The sequence below is a fragment of the Lissotriton helveticus genome, chromosome 8, assembly GCF_964261635.1.
Source record: "Lissotriton helveticus chromosome 8, aLisHel1.1, whole genome shotgun sequence".
In the NCBI taxonomy this organism is placed as follows: domain Eukaryota; kingdom Metazoa; phylum Chordata; class Amphibia; order Caudata; family Salamandridae; genus Lissotriton; species Lissotriton helveticus.
The window spans coordinates 1,294,776,233-1,294,793,074 of NC_136069.1; the positions used below are offsets into that span (position 1 = coordinate 1,294,776,233).

The following is a 16,842-nucleotide window of genomic DNA, read 5'->3' on the forward strand; positions in this document are numbered from 1 at the left end:
GAAATATGTCAGGACTGATTATTTTCTAGGTACAAGGGATCTACTTATTGGAGCTGGTATTAGGAAATTTCCTATGGAGATCTCTGATCACAATCCATTAGTTTTGGAGAGTGAAATCAAAAGATTCAAAAGAACACGGAACAAATGGTCCTTCGATAGGAAACTTCTGGTAAATAATGATTATATAGAGCATATCAAGAAATGGTCACAAGAATTCTTTGACATAAACAGATACAGTGCCGGTAGGGGGCGGTGTGGGATACTTTTAAGGCTGGCCTTAGGGGTGAAACAATTAGTTTTGTTGCTAGGGCAAGGAAACAGAGAAAGGTTAAGAAAGAGCAATTGATGCATAGTCTAGCGGAGGTAGAAGAAGAGCATGTTCTTCTAATAATGCAGGGCCGTGAGGTGGTTCAAACCCAGCATTGAATAATTGCCCTTAAGGCAGAAATAAATAGCTGGCTAACGCAGTGATCCGCAGAAGAATATCAGTCCCAGCGGAATAACTCTTACAAAAATGGTTAACTAGTTGGGAGGAAACTAGCCCTTCGTACCAGGCAGAAAAAAGCTCTGAATTTAATACCTTCTATTAAAAAAAATGAACAAAGATATTGCGATACAGATGATGTATTAAGGGTGTTTCAGGATTATTATCAACTATATATATATCCCGTCTGGTAACCAATGCTGATCTTTTGCGATGGGTTGGATAGTTTAACTAAAGACGATCTAGAAAAGGATATCTCACTAGGGGAGGTTCAGGTAGCACTGCAAGAAATGGCTACAAGGAAGGCTGCCAGCCCTGATAAGATACCCCTCGAAGTATATAAGATATTGAGAACTTTAATAGTCCCTCTTTTACTTGATATATTTAGGGGTGTTCAATATAGTGGAAACTCTCCCTCCAGAATCCTGGAAAGAGACGGATATCATAATCTTTCCAAAGAAGGGAAAACCAATAGATAATCTAGCTTCATAGCTAGATTAATTCGGATACGAAAATCCATTTGAAGATATTGGCTAATCGGTTATGGAGGGTTATAGGACATCTGGTCTCCCCTCGCCAACTTGGGTTTATCCCAGGAAAAGAAACAACAGATCGTATTTGGAGGGTTATATCCCTATTTGACATTTTGGACGGGACAGGGGGCCAGATGGCTATGATCCTCTTTGATACAGAGAAGGCATTTGATTGGTTATCTTGGAGGTTCCTGTGGGCGATACTGGAGCTAAAAGGTTTAGGACCGCAAATTATAAGGGCAATTACAGCTATTTATTCTGAACCAAGAGCCCAAGATGCCCAAGATGGGGAAAGAATCGGGTAACATACTAATATCTAGGGGAACTAGGCAAGGGTACCCCTGTTCCCCCATTCTATTTGCTCTTGTTCAAGGAGACTGAACTGGGTGTGAGAATCCCTACAGTATATGAGCTTGCCATAGGGAAGGAAGCTCAAAGTTCAGCGAAGGGTTATGAAAGTGTTCAGAAATATGATGGCGCTCTACAGGTAGTGGTTGTAAGGTAATTTTGTGGCTAGTAGTGGTCGGTGCTACTTGATCAGAGATAACCCTATTCTCTGAAAAAAGAGGGGAGAGAGGAGCTCTACCTTCTGTGTATATGTATGCAGGGTCAAGCGCACACAACCTAAGTAAGTTCAGTGGTATGTTGTATGTCTTTTGATGAAAGGATAAGATCAAACTTCACTTTTGTCGTTTCGTTTTTTATTTATTAAGTCCAGAAAAAGTATTTGTTTCACACGAAAACCAGCCGACACGTGTTTCGTCAATAGCGGGGTGGACCCGTGACTCTTCAGGGCTTTCAAAGTTTAAGCTGTAGACAGTATCGTCAGACCGGTGATATTTCCAACCCGGTCCTAATCGGGTGTCAGAAAAATGTTTGCGGACGCGAAGGGTAGTTCCTCCCACGTGTCCAGAAATTATATCAGGGTGAAAATAACCGCCGTCGGGTATGCGGTCGGTCACAAACAGGCAAGCCGATCCGCTTGCCCCATTTCTTCGGCTTCTTGCCGTTGCGTGACAGACGGGAGTGGTCCGTCGATTTCTCTGGGTGTGTGAGAGTAGGGAAGGAAGCTTCCGGGCTGCTGCTGAGACAAATGGAACGGAGTTATTATAAAAAGGTTAGCTTCAAGGTAGTATATAGTGCATGGAAGATATGGAAAAAAAATTCAAAATTCATGGCGATACCTTTGATCTGTCATTACACTTCCTAGTATGGGAAGAGCTAGGTGCGGTTACAATTGGAGATCTTTATGGTGGAGAGCAAATCTCTAATTTTTCCACGCTGCAGCAGAAGGTCGGAATTCGAAATAATCATTATTTTAAATATGTGCTGATTAGGAGTATCCTTACTACATGTGGACCTGCGATTAAACTAGATAGGATACCAATGATGGAAGTTATTATTAGGAAAATGAGTCAACTTAGGAATATGTATAGTTTACTATTAGATGAATTACCAGATGACTTAGAAAAGACTTAGAAAGCCTGGGCAAGGAAGCTGGACAACCCAGATGTGGATATCTATATGACTTTATCTTTAAGTGCAAAAATACTTTTATCCACTAGCTTAAAGGCACAATTGTATAAAACTATATTTAATTTATATTTTATACCTTTTAAATTATTTAATTGGGGAAAAAGGGCAGATGATAAATTCCCTAGATGTGGGATAGGACCGGCTACACAGACCCATATCTTTTACGGTTGTGATAAATTGTCCCTTTTAAAAAATGGGTTGCATGGCTTTTGGGAAAGACTATTCGGCTCTAGAATTAAACTGACCCATACCCTGATGCTTCTGGGATATGATAGCTCCTTGGGGCTTAATACCGCACAGGAATATTGTATATTTGTGGGAACTGCAATATTTAGGATAATGCTAGCTGCTAGGTGGAAGGATGCGGAACCACCTACCTTCCAGATGTGGCTAGCTAGGCTTCTTGGAATATATAATCAACAGACGGCTCTGAATACATGCAGGGGCAGGCAGGCCAGGATTCTGTGGGGGGGGGGGGTATTTGGGCATATGTTTCAGAATGGAGCAGAGAAGCCAGGGGATTTTAATAAGGGTGAAGGGGACCAAGTGTGGCGATGGTAGGCTTCTCCATATGTATGCTCCAGTTATGCAGGAAGAATAGGGTCGTAAGGATCTTATGCCCTATAAGATTGAACTGCAATGCTTTCTTGCCTGGTTTTAACATTCTAATTTTAAACTATATATGCCACGTTTTAGTAATCGATTTTATACTGGCTCAGCTCATCGGTGGTGCTTCTCTTCCTAAGAGAGGTATCTGTATTTGTATTTTTGCACAACCCCACTAGAATTAAACTGTAAGAATGAATTTCAAGGTTTTCTGTTTTTAAGCTTGGTTATAATTCTTTAATTCAAAAACTGAATACATTTCATTTTAGCTATAGTTTCTATTTTAGACTAGTTTATATGTAGTGCTCCTGTTTTTAAATTGTAATAATTGCTTTACGATCTAATTTGATGATATTTATTCTTGATCACTGCGCTATTTGGGTTTGAAATAATTTTTGTTTTTAAAAAGTGAACACCCTAAGAGCTCAGCACCGAACCGTGAATAAAGAAATGAGGAACTTCAATTGTTGAAAACATAAATACAGAGGGAGTTAGTGGATAATAGCTGGGGCTGCCCTCCCAAAACAATTCATAACACAGAAAAAAGGCTCCCAACAAAATTTAGGAAAGTCTAGTTTGTGCGCTAGAAGAAGACCTCAAGTTTTCTGTGAAACCCTCACCACTAGGGTTACCCATTGGTGGCATGCTTCAGCATAGGGCCCTTCCCGTTCTGCTGCGGAACGGGGCATGCTGCGATGTACGAGTTACATGGGAGCACTTTTGTTGACAAACTTACTGTTTTCTTTAGGGAACAAACTGGACTTTCCTAAATTTTGTTGGGAACTTCAATTGTACTCAAGACCAGGCTGCAGTGACGTGCAGGATTAAGTGAGAGGAGGCATTTACCAACCTGTCTGTCCAGCTGCCCAAGGTGTATTGGTGGTCGACCTGACTTTGCAGCTGTTACCGCTACGTTCTTCTCTGCAACAGTAAATCATGTTTAGCGGTCCTTCGCAGATGCGGTAACTGGCCTTGTGGAGCCCTCGTCGGGTACAGCCTCAATCCTTGTTCCGCTCAATAATTCGACTTCCAAAAAGGAGACTAAGTCCGAACGCGGAAATCTTCACCGCGGCTCCATTCTGCAGCTTCTCGGTGATGACGCCTCCTCCTCATACACCGCCTGCAGCCTGGCCCGGCTGACCTTCTACCTTCTCACCCAACTCCATTGGCTCCCATTAGGCAGAGAATACGATTTAAGTCTCTCTGCCTTGTTTTTAAGGCCCTCCATGGGCTTGGACCCAGAATGCTGCAAGCTAAATTTGCATGGTATATCCCTGCCAGGGCACTGTGCTCCTCGTCAGCACGCCTGGTGAGAGTCCCTAGATTTAAAAAAGTCAGGGCAGGGGGAAGATCTTTTGGGTTGGCTGCGGCCAAACTTTGGAACAGTCTACCTTGGGAGATTAGGCAACTGGATAAACTTCTCCCGTTCAGAAAATCCGTGAAGCCTTGGCTGTTCCCTATGGTTTGAGTTGGCTGATTTTACTGCTGTCCCTCCGTTCATGTCTTTGGAGTACCAGCGCCAGGATGCCTGCAAGGCGACAGTTGCGCTTTATAAGTTTTATAAATAAATAATAAAATAATTTTGTTGAAATTTCCTCTATGGCCAGAGGTAAGCACCAACAGGGCTCAATCAAATTTTTGTATCTGACGTGTGCCCCACCACGGTCAGACAAATTTTTTAGACTTTGACTCTGTCTCCTGTGACTAGATGTTCTCAATTGGCGCTTTGATCTTTTAAGCACTACTTTTAACCTTAAACTTTGAAAATCCATAACTCCAATTCTACTAATTGTATTTTTGTTATTGTGGTATCAAATAATTTATTACAATTTACTCAATTTTTCTAAATTGATGTGGGATGTGGGATTTTTCTTGTGTTGTGTTTTCACTTTATTCCTGTTTGTGTGCTGTATAAATACTTTACACATTGCCTCTAAGTTAAGCTTGACTGCTTTGTGCCAAGCTGCCAGAGGGTAATGCATTTTGGAATATAAACCTCATGCGAGTTTTTAACCCTGATGATAGCTGTAGTGATAAAATGCTTTGCGCAAAGGCAGCACACTACTCCACTGGATAATTACAATATCAGAGACATTTATTTATTTGTGGTATTTATAAAGCACAAGCACTCATCCCCAGAGGGATATCATGGGGCTAATATTGCCATACATTTACTCAGCCAATATACTGGAGAAAGAACAGATTAGTGGATAGCCGTCCATTACTCTGGGAAAAGCCATGTTTTAAGTTTTTTCCTAAATCTAATATAATTATCAGTAAGGCGGAAAACCAGGAGAAGTAAAGCCCATTGGGCTGCAGCCAGATAAGTAAAAGAGCGGCCTCCGGCTCAAACTTTCCTGATGCATTTTGTTTATGCTAAAGCTAGATTTGCTGAGCTCAGATTCCTGGTGAATTGATAAAATTACACCTTGGATCTGAGAATCAACGGGCAGGAGTCATGAAGGGCCCAATGTGCATGGCAGAGTAGCTAGAATGTTGCTCTCTTTCGTTTGGGTAACCAGTGCAGGGTTTTCAGACAGGCAGAGCCAGAGCTGGATCTGTCTTTGTTGCAGATGAGTTTTAAGGCTGCATTTTGTATCATCTACAGATGAGCGCCATCCTCTTATATAGGGCATTTTTGTAATCCAGTCTACTGGCACCTAAAGCGTGGATCACGGATCTACGCCAGTCAATTGTAACCAAACAGAAACGTTTCCTGAGAAGTTTAAGGAGTCCAAAACATTTGCCACATGTGGCACTGACCTGGTCCTGCATGGATAATGACCGATCAATGAGCACTCCTAAATGTTCTGCTGCATTTTTTGGTTCAGGTGCGCTACCCTGGGTTGCAGACCACTGTGATGCATCCCAAATAGGGTTAACTCCCTTGAACAAGAGAATCGCGTTTTTTTGGGGATTAGTTTTAAGCAGTGGGCCATCATCCAACTGGCAACCTCGGAGAGAAGATTTTTCCTATTCTCTTCGTAATTCTGTCTTATCGAGCTGATTAGTTGTGTATTATCTATATTAGAGCATATGTTAAAACACCAATTTTTTACCAGCGTGACAAGAGGTGGGATGTACATGTTGAAAAGTGTTGAGCTAATCGAAGAGTCTTGTGGTACGCTGCATTTTGAGCTGTAGGGGAACGATCTGACAGTATTCAACTGCAACTGCACAAAAATATCCAAACCATTTAAGGGTGGAAGAATGAAGCCCTATCTCATGGAGTTTTTAAATCATTTGGCTGTGTGAGATGGTGTCGCAAGCTGCAAAAAAACTTATTAGAATCAGGGCAACAGCCTTGCCCTGATCTACTTCTAGTCTATTGTTATTCAGAACAGCAAGGGGAGTGCATTCCATGCTGTTCTTGGCTCTGAATCCCATCTGGGAAGTAGCTAATAAATTGTTGTCCTCCAAGAAGAAAACTGTCAGTTGGTTAGTGACAAGTCTTTCAAGGACTTTAGACATGTAAGGAAGCAAGGAAATAGGACGATAGACAGACTAGATACGTCAAGGCATGCTTATTTTGGCCAAGGGGAGGATTAATGGTTGCTTCCAGGAGTCCTGGTACACAGCATTCGTTAGTGAAAAGTTAAACATTTGTGTTAAATGATCGCTCAAAATGGATGTTAGACGAGAAAAAATAAAATAGGGGCAGGGTCAAGTGTAGAGCCTGATTTAACTCCTAGCATTATTTTCTCAACCTTTTCCTAGATACACTAGTAAGATTGCCTAAGTGGGGTTATGCTCCAGAGTGTGGTCCAGTCTGAGTCCATAGAAACTCATCTGGAGAAGGATGAGTATCAAAAGTACCTTATCGCGTGCTACACATACAGGGCATTGACACACACATTTTCCCTGTAACAAACCCACACATAAAAGGTCCTGATGAAAGCCAATTTACTAAGAAGGTCTGGCTGAAACTAGTCGACCACACTGGACATGGGAGACCATAAGTCTACCCCCACACGTCCCAAGCCTTTGTTTTTAATTACTGCCTGGGGCCCACCAATAAAGCATTTTCTTGGGACATCAAGGACAGTATTTTAAAACCTCTCACAACACACCAGCACAGCACACTCACGTTCCAAAACCCGCTCTGCAGTAGTCTGGCGGGGCCCGATGATGAAGCATGCCACCAACTAGGTTGGTGGGTGAGGGCCTTCATACAAAACCAAATGGTTTCGCATGCAGACACATAGAACACAAATATAATCCTAATAGCTAGTTCTCTTTGTTTATAAACACTGCGTGTTGCCATTCACACTGATTATTCAGTGCAGAATGTGCTACTGGAGCCAAATCACAGTGCTACGTGTATTTTTTCCACCCATTGGTGGAACTTTGCAGAATCTCACAGAGTTTTTATGTAACTCAATGGAATTCTGTGGAGTGAAATGCCCACCCCTAGTTGGTAGCTCACAATCATTTTACTAAGTTTCTGTCAATTTTATGTGAATTCCAATGGTGATTTGCAATAAATTTTTTACCAACCATGAGCAGTATCAATGAATTGCATCTTCGCTTACTATATGTACCCGCAAATTTGTATTGTTGATGATTATAATTAATCAAACAATATGTTTCTATTTGATTTCAGCAAATGAATGGTTCTGCATGATTAATTTATGCGGATTTTCCACCTAATTGAAACTAAGGATGAGTACATTTTTTGAACTGAGATACTCTTTGAAGCCTACAAAGGGTTTTGAAAAGCATTCATGGGATTCGCAGGGAATCTCATAAAAAGGACAGATGTAGAACATCCTCTAAAATACTGCTGACAAGACAATTTCATATCAACTTACCTTTATCGCACTCAATCAATCAATCAATCAATCAATGAAGTTGTAGAGCGCGCTACTTACCCATGAGGGTCTCAAGGCGCTGAGGGGTGGGGTGCTGCTACTACTCGAACAGCCAGGTCTTGAGGAGCCTTCTGAAGGCGAGCAGGTCTTGGGTCTGTTGTAGATGGGTGGGGATGGTGTTCCAGGTCTTGGCGGCGAGGAAGGAGAAGGATCTGTCGCCGTACATTGTTCGTTGGATGCGTGGGACGGCGGCGAGGGCGAGGCTGGCGGAGCGGATTTGGCCGGCGGGGGTGTAGAAGTTGAGTCTGTTGTTCAGGTAGGCTGGTCCGGTGTTGTGGAGTGCTTTGTGTGCGTGGATGAGGATCTTGAAGGTGATCATCTTGTTGACGGGGAGCCAGTGCAGGTCTCTTAGGTGGGAGGTGATGTGGCTGCGGCGAATACCATTGAGGATCAGTCGGGCGGAGGTGTTTTGGATGCGTTGTAGTCGTCGTAGGTGTTTGGCCGGGATTCCTGCTTAGAGTGCGTTGCCGTAGTCCAACCTGCTGCTGACTAGGGCTTGGGTCACTGTTCTTCTGGTTTCGGTCGGGATCCACTTGTAGATCCTGCGAAGCATGCGGAGGGTGTTGAAGCAGGAGGAGGAGATGGTATTGACCTGCTTAGACATGGAGAGGGAGGAGTCGAGGATGAATCCTAGGTTGCGTGCGTGGTCCATCGGTGCTGGAGCTGTTCCCAGTGTGGTCGGCTACCAGGAGTTGTCCCACGCAGAAGGAGTGGGGCCGAGGATGAGGACCTCCGTCTTGTCCGAGTTCAGCTTCAGGCAGCTGTTCCTCATCCACTCGGCGACGGCCTTCAATCCCTCGTGGAGGTTGGTTTTGGAGTTGTGTGGGTCCTTGGTGAGGGAGAGGATGAGCTGGCTGTCGTCGGCATAGGAGATGATGTTCAGATTGCGCTGGCGGGCCACTTGTGCGAGGGGTACCATGTAGACGTTGAACAGGGTCGGGCTACGGGATGATCCTTGGGGTATGCCGCAGATGATATCAGTGGCTTCAGATCGGAAGGGTGGGAGGCATACTCGTTGGGTTCTACAGGAGAGCAAGGACATGGTTCAGTCCAGGGCCTTCTTCTGGATTCCCGCTTCTTGGAGGCGTGTTCTTAGTGTGCGATGGCAGACCGTGTCGAAGGTGGCTGACAGGTTGAGAAGGATGAGGGCTGAGGTTTTGCTGTTGTCTAGTTGGTGCCTGATGTCGTCTGTGGCGGCGATGAGGGCTGTCTCGGTGCTGTTGTTTTGCATGAGTCCGGACTGGGATGGGTCTAGGAAGTTGTTGTCCTCGAGGTGACGTGTCAGCTGTATGTTGGCGATTTTCTTGATGACCTTCCACGGGAAGGGGAGCAGGGAGATGGGGTGGATGTTCTTGAGGTCTTTGGGGTCTGCCTTGGGCTTCTTAAAGAGGGCGTTGATTTCGGCTTGCTTCCAGTTTTAAAGGAATGTGGCTGAGTCAAAGGACATGTTGATGACCTTCCATAGTTGGGGTGCAATGGTTGCTTCAGCTCTGTTGAAAACGTGGTGTGGGCAGGGGTCTGACGGAGAACCTGAGTGGATGGAGTTCATGACCTTGCGTGTCTCGTCATCATTGACGTGGGACCAGGAGGTCAGCTGGTTGGTGCTGGTGGCGTTCGGGGTGGGGTCTGTTGGGGTCGGGGCGGATGAGGTGTTGAAGCTGTCGTGGATGTCGGTGATCTTGCGATGGAGGAAGGTGGCCAGTGAGTCGCACAGATCTTGCGAGGGTGGGGTGTCGTTGGTGTTTGTGATGGGGTTGGAGAGTTCCTTCACTATGTTGAAAAGCTCTTTGCTGTCGTGTGCGTTGTCGTCCAGGCGGGTTTTGAAGGATGATCTCTTGGCTGTTCTCATGAGGTGGTGAGGTCTGCGGGTGGCGTCTTTGTGGGCTGTGTGGCTGTCTGGTGTGCGGTCGTGGAGCCATTTCTTCTTCAGCTTCCGACAGGTCCGTTTGGAGGTCTGGAGTTCTTCGGTGTACCAGGCGGCTTTCTTGCTGGAGTGGTTGATGGAGGGTTTCTTGAGCGGGGCGAGGGTGCTGGCGCAGTCGTCCATCCATTGTCTGAAGTTTCGGGCGGCGGCATCTGTGTCGGTGGGGTCGGTGGGTGGGTTCTGGGCGAGGGTGGAGGACAGCTTGTTCTCGTGACTTTGCTCCAGCAGCGGTGAGGTAGTTGTTGGGTGCGGTGGTGAGTGGTTGGTTTCTTGAAGGTGAAGTGGATGCAGCGGTGGTGGGTCCAGTGGAGTTCAGTGGTGTGTTTGAAGGCAATGTGGGTGCTTGTGGAGAAGACGGGGTCGAGCGTGTGGCCGGCGGCATGGGTGGGTTCGGTGACGAGTTGCCAGAGGCCGAGGTTGGCGAGGTTGTCGGTCAGGGTGGCAGAGTTGGTGTCGTTGTTGTACTCTAGGTGGAAGTTAAGGTCCCCGAGGAGGATGTAGTCCGTGGAGGCGAGTACGTGGGTGCTGGCGAGGTCGGAGATGGAGTCGCTGAAGAGGGCCCGGGGTCCAGGGTGTCTGTAGACGAGAGTTCCTTTGAGGGTGGTGTTGGGGTCGGTGTGGATCTGGAAGTGCAGGTGTTCAGCGGGGAGGAGGGAGTCTTCTGCGAGGGTGTGGACCTGGAGGGTGGACTCGTGGACGATGGCTAATCCTCCTCCAATTCCGTTTGTGCGGTCTCTGCGGGAGATCTTGTAGCTGTCCGGGATGGCTATGGCGATGCCAGGTGCCGAAGAGTCATTCCACCAGGTCTCGGTCAGAAAGGCAACGTCTGGAACGGAGGTGTCGAGCAGGTCCCAGAGCTTGACGGCGTATTTGAGTGCCGAGCGGGTGTTGAGGAGTATGCAGCGGAGGTGGTTGGGTCCATTCCTTTGAGGTTTGGTGGTTATGTCGCATGTGAATTTGCAGGTGTGGCAGGAGAAGGGTCCTTGGGTGCGTTTCAGGGCGGCCTGGAAGCAGCGGTGGTCTCAGCCGGTGTTGAGAGTGTGGAGGTTGTTGGCGTCGTAACGGAGTCTGGCGTCGTGGCGGGTGCAGGGTACAGGGGTTCTGGCGCTGGGCGTGGTCCAGGCGCGTACGGATGCAGATGGGCTTGCCTTTGGCGCACCTTCGGCGCGGCCGCCATTTAAGGCGGGGAGGGAGGGAGGAGCAGCTGGCAGCCGGGAGCGGGGCGGCGAGGGGGCGTGGCCGCAGGGGTCAGCGGCGGGAATCGGGGGTGACAGAAAACAAAAGGTGGGGTGAAAAACGCAATAGAGTTCAAGAACAATACAATAAATGCAGAGGCACTGAAATTACAAGGGGAGAATAACACTGAGAGCAATACAACACCACAGGAATACATCGGCGAGCGGAGGAGCAGTAGGAGTGAACTCGCGCTCGAGGCAGCAGCGAGCAGGTGGGCCGGTGTTGAGAGTGTGGAGGGTGTTGGCCTCGTAACGGAGTCTGGCGTCGTGGCGGGTGCGGGGCACAGGGGTTCTGGCACTGGGCGTGGTCCAGGCGCGTACGGATGCAGACGGGCTTGCCTTAGGCGCGGCCGCCATTTAAGGCGGGGAGGGAGGGAGGAGCAGCTGGGAGGCGGGAGCGGGGCGGCAAGGGGGCGTGGCCGCAGGGGTCAGCGACTCGAATCAGGGGAGACAGAAAACAAAAGGGGGTGTGAAAAACGCAATAGAGTTCAAGACCAATACAATAAATGCAGAGGCACTGAAATTACAAGGGGAGAATAACACTGAGAGCAGTACAACACCACAGGAATACAGCGGCGAGCGGAGGAGCAGTAGGAGCGAACTCGCACTCGAGGCAGCAGTGGGCAGCGAGCAGGTGGAGCTGTTCTGCAGTGGGGTCGACCTGGCCTGCAAGCAGGGTCAGGGGTCACTCCCACCGTCGGGCAGCGGCCGCCATTTAAGGCGGGGAGGGAGGGAGGAGCAGCTGGGAGGCGGGAGCGGGTGGCGAGGGTGCATGGCCGCAGGGGTCAGCGGCGGGAATTGGGGGAGACAGAAAACAAAAGGGGGGGGTGAAAAACGCAATAGAGTTCAAGACCAATACAATAAATGCAGAGGCACTGAAATTACAAGGGGAGAATAACACTGAGAGCAATACAACACCACAGGAATACAGCGGCGAGCCGAGGAGCAGTAGGAGCGAACTCTCGCTCGAGGCAGCAGTGGGCAGGCTGCATGTGGAGCTGTTCGGCGGTGGGGGGGCGACCTGGCCTGCAAGCAGGGTCAAGGGTCACTCCCACCGTCAGGCAGCGGCAGCCATTTAAGGCGGGGAGTGAGGGAGGAGCTGCTGGGAGGCGGGAGCAGGGTGGCGAGGGGGCGTGGCCACAGGGGTCAGCTGCGGGAATCTGGGGAAACAGAAAACAAAAGGGGGGGTGGGTGGAAGTGAAAAACGCAATACAGTTCAAGAACAAAACAATAAATGCAGAGGCACTGAAATTACAAGGGGAGAATAACACTGAGAGCAATACAAAACCACAGGATTACAGCGGCGAGCGGAGGAGTGGAGGAGCAGTAGGAGCGAGCTCATGCTCGAGGCAGCAGCGGCAGCGAGCAGGTGGAGCTGTTTGGCGAAGGGGGGTGACCTGGCCTGCATGCAGGGTCAGGGGTCACTCTCACCGTCGGGCAGCGGCAGCCTTTTAAGGCGGGGAGGGAGGGAGGAGCAGCTGGGAGGCGGGAGTGGGGCAGAGAGGGGGCGTGGCTGCAAGGGTCAGAAGCGGGAATTGTGGAGACAGAAAACAAAAGGGGTATGGGGAAGTGAAAAACGCAATAGAGTCAAGAACAATACAATAAATGCAGAGGCACTGAAATTACAAGGGGAGAATAACACTGCGAGCAATACAAAACATCTTGAATACAGCGGTGAGTGAAGGAGCAGTAGGAGCGAATTCGCGCTCGAAACAGCAGCGGGCAGCGAGCAGGTGGAGCTGTTCGGCGGTGGTGGGGCAACCTGGCCTGCAAGCAGGGTCAGGGGTCACAATGGAGATTTTGGAAATAACCAGCATACCACAGTTATTCATTTTCAAACATGTCCTCCGTTTGCAAAAAGCTGCAGGAGACACCAGAGACATCAGAAACATTTCCTTAACAAAACAGGAGGTGTGCAGTTTTATCAGCTATTCCATGAGAAATGTAAAGTTGGAAAACTACTCAAAACTGAAGATCAATATCAAGGGTTAGACATGGCTTTAAGTGGCATGAAAAAGTGGATGATCTCTCAAAGAAGTGTGGCCTAAGAAGCCAAACTAGGACTACTTACCAAGAGACGTGGCTGATGTAAATAAGGTCATGGCTTAAAACAAGTAAATAAAATCCTGCACTTACCGTAGCATGGAACCTGAACAGTATTTTGGTGCCTCTCTGGGAGTTTTCTGTTATTGCATCCAGACATATCACACAATAATGATCAGAACGTTTGCTTATTAGCAGTCTTAGATAGATAAGAAACAACAATGATTTTGTTGTGAATAAATAGAATAGAAAATATTTAAATTCTAAAAATATGAGATTATGAATTAAACATCACAAAGGTCTTTGGAGTTTCTCAACCACTCCTGTTCTTCCTTCACAACCAGGGATGTGAAATTCTTATAGCCAAAGCCCAGGATGGGGTCATGGGCAACTCATTTTAATGTGTATTTTCTCCTTGGGACAAGTAGGCCCAACCCCCTGGAGCAAAAACCCTTTGGCTCCCAGTTAGCAGTAACACATAGTGAATCAGAGAAGGGAACTGTCTGCAGTTAAGATAATCTTTTTGTCCATAAGTTAATGTTGTTCAAAACTTGTCATTAAGGTTTATTCATTAAAAACCTTTATTATTAGGGTGACCGCTCTAAACAAATGTAAGCTCTGACTGCACTACTGACAGCGGTTCCAGTATAAAAATGTGTACACACGTTTTAAAAGTTTAGCAATATGAGGCTATGTATAATGCTCCCAGAATGCTCTCTGATTTAATGTAAATATTTGCAGAAGCTTGAAAGCAAGATTGATGACTCTGCTTTAAAAAAAAGTTCATAAAAAAATGAAAACAGGAAAAAAATATTTAGCTGAACTACTGTAACATTTCAAGTACCATTTCTTTGCAGCATCATTTAGTAACGTGTTGACTTATGCTAATATTTCCCAAAAATATTCATATCGGAATTCAGTGTAACCAGTTTCAATAAGATTATGGGAAACAAAAATAAACAAGCATTGGCAAAGCCAGTAGATCTGAAATTGGCCGTCAGCTTTTCAGTTTTGTCAATGTGTTAATTGTTTTGGCATGGTTTTTGTAAAACCTTATTCCTGTGGGAGCTGCCGGGCCCTCACCATTATAACAAACATTGAAAAAAGCAAAAAAAATGTTTTTGGTCTCAAAAAGCACACTGTCATAGTAGTTACTGACACTGAACAAAACTACTGTGTGTGCCGATATGCTCCTTGTGAAAGACCAGAATGCTATCTCTCACAGTGAAGCCAGCCGATACAGAGAGAGGGAGACTGCATTTTAGTAAACGCAAAAGGACATGTCAAAGCCAGACCAAATTTGGGGCTAAATTATTAAAGAAAGACTCAAAAGTGCACCCATTGTGTATGTCCTTGCATTAAGTGCAGCTATATGGTTTCCATGAATTCCCAAGTATTTACAGTAGTAGGACAAGAAATCGTACTCCTAGAAAATATTTGTGAACTGCATTTAGCATGAGCAAATATGCATGTTTAGATATGCTCACGCAAAAATCTGAGTGTTTGCAAGTTCACTTTCCCTCCAACCACTTTTTTCCCACCTCTGGAAGAAGGTTTATGTCTGCTATTGTCAGGAGAAAATTTCCAACATTTTTCAGTATGTGAAAAGATTAGAGAAGAGATGTTAAAACCCGTTAAAACATGCAAGTTAGTAGGTTTGCACAGACTCAAAAGGGCATTCTAAGTCTGGAACTATTGCTTACCACTACCTTTAGCCCCAGTATGTAGATCTGTGGAAATGTGGCAACATAAGGGGATTGCAAGTATTCAAACACTACTATGGTATGGGCCCTTGCATAATCAGAGATGCTTTATCAGAGCTCTTTTTAATGAGATTGCTGCATTATTTGTAGCTACACTACATGGCACCCAAGGGACAAGTGAATTTTGTCACAGGACAAGTAGATTTATGAAGCTAACTGCCCCATGGACAAGTAGATATTTTATAAAATTCCACACCTCTGACAGCAATTTGCTCTGCAGCCTTCCACTCTGTTAAGTCATATTATCCCTTTTTTCTACCCACATCTTTCTGAAATCCTCTGTCTGCATTTCTCACACCTCACCTCCTTCCTCTTTAGCAGCCTCTTTTGTTTCTCTCCTGCATCTACTTCCTTGTATCTCCTTCACTTCACCATTCCCGACAACATGCACATGTTGTTCTGTAAAAAATGCATTTTGTTTTTCTCAGTCAATGTTACTACAGCTGTGCACCACTTCTCAAACTTTCACATAGAATCATATTTATAATTGGCATACATGACTATTTCTCTGTGTGCTGTGCAGGTGCCGAAAGGCCAACGATTGGATGAGTATGTGTCTGGACACCTTTAAGATCTGCTGACAAGTTCTGTTAGAAACTTGCACTACCTTCAGCCTCAACTCCAGAGGTCTTGATCGTGGCCCATTATAAACACCCACCCACAACCGGAACTCACACATACCCCTAGAGGCTGCACACTTCGTAGTAGGCCCCATACAAGAATAAAAGGCATGGAAAAAAATTACAGAACATATCCTGGGAAAAGTAAACACTCTTAATGGGATGCAAGATTAAATAAAATATGTGAAATGTACACAGGAACTACATTGCAGACAATAATTACCATAACAATATTTACACTCATTGTTTAGAAATTGATCCGTGTTTTCTCCTCTAAAGCTAGGGGCATGAATTTATAACCCAATAGGGACCTGTTTCATGGTCAGGTTTTAACTACTGGCAGCATAGAGACCCTGATGGACCGGGCATACTCATAGTCAAAGGGTTAGGCTCATAACTACGAAAGATCAGGCTTTGTGAAGCAAGCCAAATGTTTTCTAAATACTATTATACGAGAACAAAATATCAATTTTACAAATATCAATCAATCTCAATAAATAATATGACAAAAAATTAAGTATGTTGAAATATAATCTGACATAAAGTTAGTTCCAGTCATGGAAGCTGTTTTAACTTGTATTAGCTTCTAATATACTAGGAATCGAACTTGTGCTAACATGAAACGAACATGTGCTTTCTTCCATTTTTATGAGATTTTGTCATATACTACGTGACTGTTGTTTCGCTGCTTTTATTGTGAGGTTTGTACTGAAAGACGGGGAGCATTCCCAAGTCTTTTATCCATTCTGTACCTAACCAAGGACATACTAGCTGTCCCAGACATACTTGTGTACAATCTGCATTACCTGAATAGACTCTGAGAACCTCTGAATCCAATATAATAGTATTATAAGAGAATCTTTGAATGTAGTCTGTAGTACAATGTTTGTTTTTTTTTTTGCTTGTTTTTCATTGGTGCATATCCTGGGAACTGAAAACTGTACCTTCATGGTTCAGGAGGTTTTGTCCCAAGATCCAAATTGAACCAGTCTTGACCCAATCCTGATTCACCAAGATAAGATGGCTGTTGAAGAATGACATGACTATCAATAAGAACCCATGTGCACGCCAAGGATGGATGAGAAGTGAGCTATAAGGTAGTGCATGATGGGATTCATGCTACGCTGGAGCGCAGTGGACGGACTTTGAATTTCATTATTATGTGGCATCAGTTCTTGGATTAGTGGGTATGCCGGTTATTGTTTTCTTGATGAAATATTTAAATTT

The 16,842-nt window shown here is 45.6% G+C and overlaps 1 pseudogene; it reads right to left on the bottom strand.

Moving 5' to 3' along the window:
* Positions 1–16,565, bottom strand: part of LOC144773884 (uncharacterized) — a 129,398-nt pseudogene extending 112,833 nt beyond the window's left edge.
* Between the last annotated feature and the right edge of the window lie 277 nt (positions 16,566–16,842).